We start from the raw sequence: 10,578 nt of genomic DNA, 5'->3' as shown, positions 1-10,578 counted from the left end.
AGCTGTGAGCCAGCTTAAGCCATGTTTTGTCAGACACAATTTTCATTTCAAGTTGCCCAGCTCGGCTTTACGTAAGGGGTTTGTCCAAGCTTGTTATGTTGTTTACGACCCTTCCAAAGTTACAAGCCCAAGTTTACATCTCCAATTTGTCAGCCAGTTCAGTTTTATTGAAGAAATCTAAACTTCGCACATTTTTACATCTCAAACTATTTCTCTCGTAACAAATTTTGTTATACATTTAAATATGGGACAAAATAAAAATACGTTTGCGTAAAATAGTTTTTCTCACTGGTTTTCCATCCCACATCCTCATATTAAATAAATATTAATTTTTATATTAAATGTAGGCCTATAGGTCCTTTGGGGAGCATACATAATATGTGAAAATAATCACAAAAGCTAATGACTCGTCATGATTAGAATCCTCAATAAGGATTAGATTTGTGAAAAATTCTGTTTACAAAACCTTTATTATTTTCTTCATACGATAAAACAACCCTTTTTGATCGTGATTTAAACAAAACGGAGAAGCAGGGCTTAAACATTTTTAAATGTAAATATTCTTCCTATTAATATTTTTATAGTTTTTACTGGTGAATTTAGGAATCTGTCTTTATTTAATTTGCTGGGAAGCCTACAAAAATTGATGCAATAAATTGGGACAACACTGTATTGCAAATTCACACATTGTGATCACGATCAAACCTTTTTCGCTTTTTCTAGGTCATCTAGCCATGTTGTTTGTTTCTTGTCTTCCGGTCGACGTCATTTCCAATTCCCGTCACCATCGTCACCATTTTCCGTCCGGACGCCCGACCTCAGTCTCGTTGACTCCATATTGCGCAGTCATGTCAATTGTGTTTTAATTTCGTTTATTTAACCAGCGATGGTGATATTTACATTATTTTTAAAATAATTTAAATCACCACTTAAAACCACTTACCATCTTTGTTGTATATTTACCGTCTTGTGAGTAACACTATAAGCGTAAATATATGTTTTAAGTGTTATAAGACGTTTCTTTTATTTACTTTCCGTAAATTTAATAACCCGTACAAGTAAGAAGAAGTTATTTAAGAAGTTATTTAATAATTTAAAAACATAATAATCATTACAAACTTAAATAAATGCTGATGATACTAGGACAGTACATTGATGTACTTTGGTATTATACCGACCACACCGATGAATCGACTTCCAAATAAGATTTTAATTAGTTTAAATAACAAAATCTTCATAACCTATCCTATCCTGACCTAACCTAACCTAAATCATAGTCCACCCTTAGGTTAGCTTAGGTTCTAATTATTAGGTGTGGTTTGGTATGATACCAAAGTGCCTTACTGTGTAGCATTATCTTTTAAAAAACATAAATTTTAATACGTTTCATTACTAAGCTCATAGAACTCATACTGGATACTGAAAACTTAGGTATATTCCTTATAAGGGGGTGTTCCACACCCTTAGATATGTATGTCTCTTCATGAAATACAAAAAAATTAATAGAAATTTTAAATCAATTCGTGTTTATGTAAATGAAATCCAAAGTCTCTTAAGATTCAGCTATAAAACACAATTTAATTTAAATCAACTAAAGCAATGAAAATCCAAGTTTCCTCGGGGGGTTTGCCGGATGGTTGGGTATCTACAAATAAAGCCACATTTCAGTTGATTTCCCCAATGTCTAACTGTGGTTTCTTTAGACTAGAGTAAAAGAAAAACTAGCAAAACTTCTTATACATTTTATAAAGTTATTCCGAATCAAACCCGGAAACGATAATTTATCCATATAAAAAACTAATGATTCTCATGTGGTATATTTTTTTTTTTTAGGATAAGATTAAGCCTTACAGAAAACTTCTTTTACTATTTTTTTCTGATTTTCAATATTATTGATCAAGTCAGCTTTTAATGTGTCATACCAGTCCTTTCATCATTCTTCCCCTTTTTCACTGGCAATTGAAATATATAACAAAATATTCTGGTTAACGAGTCCTTGAGATATTAGATAGTTATGTTATTTATTGATATATTTTGATGGCATTTCGAAAAGCAATTTACGCAATTCTTTCCTTTTTTGGTACTAGTTAGAATGGAATATCCAAGTAGTTTAGTTGTAAAAATAATTTAAAATTTCTTTTAGACTATATTACATTATGTATGTGTGTTACTTATACTCTTACATTTTATATTTTGAAATACAATATAAGATTATTTGCTAGTTTTTTCTTCTTAAGGAACTTTGATCTTTTATCTATCTCTTACTAAAAATAAATTATTTTAAGCTAAACTCCTTGAAAATAGTCACTATTCGAAATAGCTTGATGATTTGTAGTTCCACATTAGGAATGCAATTTTTCTCGCATATAAGGAACTTTATTGGGGTTATTACCTTTTTAAAAATATCCATCCGCTCAAAAACCCTTATGCATGTATTGATCTGTTTAAACCCGAACGACTCTTGTAAGAAAATACCCACGAAGTAGTTCATATTCAAAGTATTACAAACAATAAATCCCACTCCATGCTGAAAGATTTTAAAACATAAACTGTAAATTAAACAGCGTCCCATCTGTGTTGGTGACATCCGGTGGAGAGGAAGCTTTTAAAACATTACTGCCAGATGTTTTATTTATCATTCACCGGTTTGTTTAACTTCGTCATATTCCATCTGTGAGTGAGAGTTTTGAATTTTTAAAAAGCATTTCCATTTATGTGTAAAAACCCCTTAGGTGATATTTTTGCTGAAGTTATAGTTTTTAAGTTGATAAAGTACTGTAAGTGTTTTATGTAGCGTAAAAAGAAACTTACGCTGTTTATTTCAGTTATGAAATACTTTTGTCTCATAGGAACAAAACTTATTAGCCCTAATAATAATTTTCAATAATATTTTTTCACACAAATGTCCAAGCTGTGAAAAAGTTAGAATGGGAGGTGGGATAAAAACAGCATTGTAGTCTGTGTACGGTAAATAAAGAATCTTGTCAGTGCCTGTACAGAAATATACTAGAAAAAAAGTATTCTCCCTTATATCATGACTCATAGTGATGGAGTCAGTATTCTCTGTTAAATTTACGTAGAGTTAGCCATAATAAGCGTTGGCCTTTCCGATTGCAGTGATCGTATTGTTTGAGTGATCAAATGTATAGCATGTCCTCCCATACGCGTGCATTCCTCCGAATACGCGCGCGTGTGTATGTGTGTTTAAACTTTAATATACAGCCAAGAATATCTACTAGTAAATTTTTAATGATACATGAATTATCAATTTTAATTTATTTACGTGAGTGACATATTAAAAATTTGTTTTTTCGATCAAAATTTAGTCTCGTTGGAAAAAATAACATATCAAAAGTTCGATTTATTCTGAGTTGTTATATAAAATATAATCGATCCTTTTTACCCAAAGATCTGCCAACAATAGCTTAAAATATTCCTGGAGTATAGTTCATGCACATTGGTCACCAACCTAGGCTTATATTGTGATCTTACATTAAAAATCGCACAAAAGAGGACAATACCGTAATAGATATTTTCTCTTGTTAGTAAAATGACGAAAGCTTCCAGTGACAATGCATCATTAATCTCCATCCAAGGGAATATTTGCTTCGTGTTTCCTCACAAAGAATAATCCACTGAGGGGTGTCCCTATGTTATTATAGAGTCTTTAACTTCTTTTATTTTTTTCCTAATGTCAAATATGGAAATGTTGGAAACGCCAATAACATAGTTTTAAAATCCAATAAACTTCTAACTTCTGATGTATATAAAATAGTGAAAAATTATACACTCAGAAATAAATATTTTTGATTATAGCGACTTTTGATTTCTTTTCACTAGATTACTTTTGATATAAAAGTCATGCGATAATCTAAATAAAATATTTTATTGGGCTTCAACATACCCCAATGTAACGGGCCCAATAAATAATTAAATAAATAATAATAAATAGTAATAATCGAATATAAACAAATGATTAATTATCGGAACGGTACGGTAATCAAACAAATTATCAATATTCAGTTCAATAATGGACGCTCAATTAGATAATATGGTGGTTAAATTGGAGTCAAATGGTTTTAATAAAAGGATTAATCGTAAATATTCCAAGATGGCTAGATGAGAGCCCTGTTTGTCTTTGACGAAGACGAGGGGCGGGGATTAGACACAAATCGGTATTCTGCGCATCCAGTTGGATTGGGTTGAGAACTGGTGAAACGCTTTTGGTCTATAAAACGGAAATTTTCCGTTTTCATGGTGTTGGCAGTTCCAGGGTTGAGGAACCGACGCGCAAGATCTATAACCAAGCAAGGCAAGGCTTCTTCTTCTTTCTCACTTCTTCACTGATCTTGATACCGTTCGCATCTACGCCAGTTTTTACTTAAATTAACACCGTTACGATACCAATTTTTATATAATTACCATCTACCGGGAGTTTAATACCTACAGTTTAGTCCGGTTTATATTAAGTTATCGGAAAATGTTCGTGACGGTGCATCCCTCTTTCTAAAATTACTTAACACTCGAGGAGAAGCTCGGCTAGGCCGGACGACACGACGCCATGACACCCACACCGGCATAGGAGCATTAGGACATGGGGACGCCACTGGTGGAGGTGGAGGTGGACTCGGTAGTCGGTGGGTGACCTGACCATCTACACTGGAGGCGGTGAACATCTCATCTCACCTCTAAACCTAAGCTAAGTGTTCATAACCATTGACTAAGGAAACAAAAGTTTCCCTTGTCTGTGTCATAACTTAGTGGTTATGGCTATTTAAATAATCTATAGGCTAAAGTAAATTTGGTTTCTTACAAACAATATAGGCCTAGGGTAACTTAAATTAACTTCACTTTCAACCAAAAAATTTATAAGGACAGATTTTCTTTTGTATAGGCCTAGTCTTATTTAAAAAATGTAAATTTAAAAATGTCTGGTTTAGTGTAAATTAATAAAACAATCTTTTATGTTCTGAGAATTTTTTGTTTATTAAAATGAAAGCCCCACTCACACGATTAACCTGAGATAAGAGAAAGGCTCTACTAGCCTAAGTTAAGGTAAAATTAATAAATTGAATATGTAACTGGTGTGATTGACTATGAGAAGGCACTAGTCAATAATTAATTCAAAGAAATAAAGCGCACTGTTACACCAATTGTGTAAATTAATATACGTGAATTTCAATTGCCCCCAAAAATATTGCAAGGAAAATAATAAATCTCCTGACACAAGACTTGGACTGATATTTTGATATCTGAAACTCCAAAAGTCCCAAATGTTTGAGAAGCTAAACGCTCCTCTCTTTCAACAGGTGTTTCTTATTCAGAACATGTCCCGCCTGACAACAGCTTTCCACTAGAACAACTTAACAACTTAACTGTTTGTCTGTTTTGCATATTCAACGGCATAGTTGTGAAAATACGCTTAGAAACTTTGTCGAGAGTTTAAAGCTATTTCCATTATAAAAAGCGGGATTAACTAAGTTACTCCTCAAAAATGTTTTTGATATTTTTCTAATCTAAAATTTTATTGGCTGACATTTATATATTATTAAAAATTGCCAAATTAGACTATTTATCAACTGGTATTTACAATCAAAGTGTAGCCTATTTTTGGCTCTATAAGTTCTTTAAATCTAAAAATCGTGTTTGATTTTGATTGAGTGGTTAGTTATTATTAAATTTCACTTTGTTTTCTTAAGTCCTTATTTTGAAAATCATTAAGTTTAATCAAAATATTTTTTTAAAACTTGATCACAAACTTCAAAAAAAGTACCTATGCAAAGTTTTATAAAATATTACCAAGTCTTTGAACTGTGCATAATCTATAAGTATAAAAGAGGATGTTTGTATATATATTTGTTTGGCAGTGATAAACTCAGACACCGCTGAACCGATTGCCACGAAACTTGGTACATACGTGTAGAATTTCATGGAATAGGTTTATACACCATCAATTTCGTGATCCGTCCAATCGGCTCCGCCCCAGTGGCTCTGGAGTTTCCCATGTTAACCTTATGAGAAATGGAATTAATGAATCTTAACAGCTGTTTCAATTAAACAAGTTGGTTCTGTTCTATGATGTTCAATAGCATTAAAGTTACAAGGATTACCAACAGGGTGCAGCACTATTATTTCTTTTACATTTATGACAACAGCTAATTTGCAACCAAAAGGCGAGTGAGCGTAGCGAACGAACTTCAACCTGGAGGCGAGTTAGCGTAGCGAACGAGCTAACCTGAAGGCAAGTGAGCGCAGCGAACGAGCTCCAACCTAAAGGTAGTGAGCGTAGCGAACAAACTTCAACCAGGACGTGATTGTGCCATGCGAACGAGATCATCTTGAAAATTAAGAAGTTAAACGGGGCAAAGCCCGCGGGTTACAGCTAGTTAAAAATAAAAATTGTACATTATTGCTTTTATCTAATTACATTGTTCCAAATGACAAAAAACTATATATTAGACGAACGCAGTAATTTTAGTATTTTCATATCACCTCTACTCGGAAGTGTAAGCTTATTATTTTCAATTTTTTAGATATTACTATTCTGTTTTTTTCTAGGCCTAATAATATTTTATTTTATAGTTTAATTAAGAATCATATTACCTACATTATTTTTGCTAATATAAAAATATGTTTGGTTATTAACCAAAATTTGTTTACACGTAAGTAACAGTACCGGTAAGAGTGTTTATTGAGGATGGGTCAAATGAAACTGCCCTACGACACACAAACACACACACTCATAAACTTTCAGGGACACAAATACTCATGCACATTCATAAAATCAGATTTTTTTTAATCATAACAATTTCATTCATAAGCTTTATTGAGTTTGTATACAACCCACGTTTGTTCTAACACAACAAGCAGTTAATGGTAGGTAGCATTGATTCAATTTGAATTTGTGTTTACATAAATCTAATTACTTGGTGAAGTGAGCTATATGAGCTATATTACCAAAGTGAATGCCAGGATTTAAATCCACAATAATGATGATTTAACTAATAGTCCTTTCTAATGAACATGTCAGCCTTAGTCACTATTAAGACTACAAGATCTCACTAACACTCATCCAACACTCATCTCCATTCATACTTGGCTTAAAACACCTTAACTTCGTACGGTTAAAAGTATTAAAAGTGTTGTATTTAAGTATTAAGTTGTATACTTAAATTTATAGGAACAGTAATTTGATGTTCCTGCATTGGTTTAAAACTATTAAAATTGTGATGCCGTTTATTTGAATGCATTTCAACAAAGAAGTAGGCTAAAGCAATTGTCCTGATGAAATAATAAACCTCAACTTCTTGGTTTGAAATTTGCAATCTAAGATTCGAGAGTTTGTTAAATTAACGGTCGGAGTTAGCGATTGACTGAGTCATTACAAAAGAAACTATCTGAAAAGAAGAATAATTAATTGTAAAAGGAGGATTCAAATTTACATAATGCTGAGAGCAGTTATTTTACTGGCGCTTAGAATAATAGCATCATTGAATCTGGCCTTTCTCTACTTTAAAACTTCCTCATTGAATTACAAATTATCAGAGTACAGTTTGGCAAAATTGATCTCTGTTGAGATAAAACTGTGATTACCATAATTTTATTATAATTCACCATTTTAAATTTTGCACCCAAAAACTTGTCTACCGAGTAGATTTTATAAAATTTGTTATTTTTATTAATTTAATAATATTTTTATTGGCACAGATTTTACTTTTCATTTGATTCTATTTTTTAACATAGCCATACCGGTATCTGTGTTTTATTTTTTTTGTTTTTTCCGAAAACGCTTTCTAAATTTTAATATTTTTTTTTATTTTGAGTTTTTTATACGTTCTGTTGTAAAAAAGGACTGCCAAAACAAGGGTACAGCCTTCCCTTAGTCTAATATACTTTTGTAAGATAAGGCACAAACTTGCATTTTAAATTTGCATTTTATCACCATGAGAATATGCACAGCTAGTCCTCAAAGGTTGCCACATATGATACCATTGGCTTTTGGATTCTGAAATAGATAGCTTATCTACATGGACCACCTGTCGCTTATTTTATTTTCTTGAAAATAATATCGTTGAATAAACCACTCGTTTAGTGCTACTGTCCAAATATTTTAGTTTTTCTTTTTTTTTAGTTTTGTAACTGAGGTAGTTAATATGTAATAAAAGATGCTAAATCTCGTCCTATAAGTTTTACTTGGTTAAAAATATTGTGTATTCGACAGAAACCAGTAATTTACTCAGACTTTAATCAGCTCACTTTACACTGACAGTTCAATTGTGATATTCTAAAACAAGAGAAAGCTTTAGCACGTGGAGTAGTTCTAATATTGGCTTTAGAAATGCTTTAAAGTTGTTGTGTTAAACTATGAAACTAGACTTGAAATGGTAGCCTATCTTGATTGATATCAAGTTTATGTTGTGTGTGCGCAACAATAAGTCAATCAGTTAGAAGTTCACAATGGAAAGGTAATTAACTTATCAAAGGACTACACAGGATTGTGGATACTAGCAAGTGCCATAACATATAGGTCAAATTTCGATTAAGTATCGTTCTAAAATGTGTCAAATTAACACTTACAAGACCACATATCTTTCATAACGTTAAAGAACACATCCGGTCATTTTGACCGTTTTGTGCATTTTTGTGTTTTTTTTGCCTTATTTTTTTTTTAAATGTATAGTAAGGTGATACAAAGTAAAACAAACATTTAATTTAACAAATAAAAGTTTATTAGAAATGACTTGTGAAATACGTATTACATTTTTGAACATTTTACCTAAGAACAAATATTGTTTGTTGTAAAAATTTACAAATTTCTCTATATCACTTGTAAATTTGGCAAATGTCCAAAGTCTCATGGCTGTTACCTACACACATTCTTCAGCACACCCTGTACACACTCTTCTTTGACATTGTCCGCATATGGCGAGGTTGCACTTGATACACTTGTGTTGTGTTTTGCGGTCACTTCCAGCGGGACACTTCTGGCAAGTTTTGCGTTTCTCCAGACGATCGTCAGGAACACCTTCTATCTGGGGAGCAGCATCATTTCCTAGTATCTTCTGGATTTCCTGTTTCAATTCCCTTGGAAGATTAGCCACTTCAGTGAGCCTCTTTTGAAGATGAGGGACGATCAACTCTTTTGCAAGGCTCTTTATAAAACCAAAGCGTGTTACATTTGTTTTTCGGGTGTAAGACATGTACACAATGAAGGAATTTACACTGGCAATGTTTATGAGTCTGTAAAAAACAGCTAGTGGCCATCTTCTGGTTTTTCTACTTGAAGAGTATACGGCACATTTCATGTCGATGAGGTCGACACCGGCTTTAGTGCTGTTGTAGAAGCAGATTATCTCCGGTTTATTTTTTTCTTCATTAGTGTCGATTGTGTGATGCATGCTCGACAACAGACAAACTGCTCTGTTCTTTTTCGGTACAAAAGATAGAAGTGTTAATTCATTCCTGAAACCATACAGGGTAGATATGACAGGACGATCATTATTTGGAAGGAACTCAACTGGTATGCAGAGTTTATTCTTTTTCAGTGTACCGACGTATGTAAGCTTCCTTTTGCTAAGTTCGTCTACACCCTCCACAGAAGAAAACCAATTGTCTGCTGTTACATTTCTGTTCGTTCCCTCGATTACTTTACACAAACGAACCACTGACTGAGTTGGAATACTAAGATTCTTTTCTGCTTCTGTCAATCCAACTCCATCACTTCCTTTTCCTGTGTAAATATATGCATTGCACAGGTAGGAGGTTTTGGCATCGGCTAAGCACATTACCTTGATACCGTACTTTTTTGGTTTTTTTGGCATGTACATCCGAAAACTGCATCGACCTCGAAAAGGAATTAGCATTTCGTCAATTGTAACATAGGCTATGCTGAAGGGCGATACACAGCCTGACTATTGCTAATGATTTTATAAAAAATCTCTGAAATGGCTGCCGCTTTATCGATTGTTTTTCTTTGCTCTCTGGTTTGAGCATCGTCAAACCGTAAAGAACCCACAAGAGCTTTGTAGCGATTTAGGGACATGGTAGCTCGAAAGATTGGCCGACTAAACTCGTCTCTCGTAAACATTGATTCCATAGTTTCGTCATTTGATTTTATAATTGAAGACAGTAGTAGTAATCCAATTAGAGCAGTCACCTCTTCATTGTTAGTGTTTCTAAAATTGGCTTTACTTTGCCCAGGGGGGATTTTGTCTCGAACTGATAATAACTTTATGTTGGTATTGGTAACGATTTTAGAAATAATCTCAGCATCAAAAAACAGTTGCCATACCTCTGTTTTATTGGACGCCTCTCCTAACGCTCGTGCAGGCCCTGTGATCCCAGGCAATCCTCCTCTAAGAATATTTCTGGCGGGAGTCCTTACATTTCGGGGAGGATGTTTGCTGGTCCAACCATTTGGAGGGCCCTGTTCCTTTTTCCTCATCCTTTCAAGGAAATATTTAGGAAGCGGAACATCTGGAGCAACAGCATTTATTATGACACTTGACTCACCCACGTCCACGTCGTCCACTAGCATTGCATCTTCGTCCGAACTACTCGATTCGTCTGCCTCACTTT

Source organism: Macrosteles quadrilineatus, unplaced genomic scaffold (assembly GCF_028750875.1).
Source record: "Macrosteles quadrilineatus isolate MER2022 unplaced genomic scaffold, UCM_ALF_1.0 Scaffold_4__1_contigs__length_99947679, whole genome shotgun sequence".
NCBI classification, from domain to species: domain Eukaryota; kingdom Metazoa; phylum Arthropoda; class Insecta; order Hemiptera; family Cicadellidae; genus Macrosteles; species Macrosteles quadrilineatus.
The sequence above is the reverse complement of the archived record's forward strand: the minus strand, read 5'-3'. Positions refer to the sequence as shown.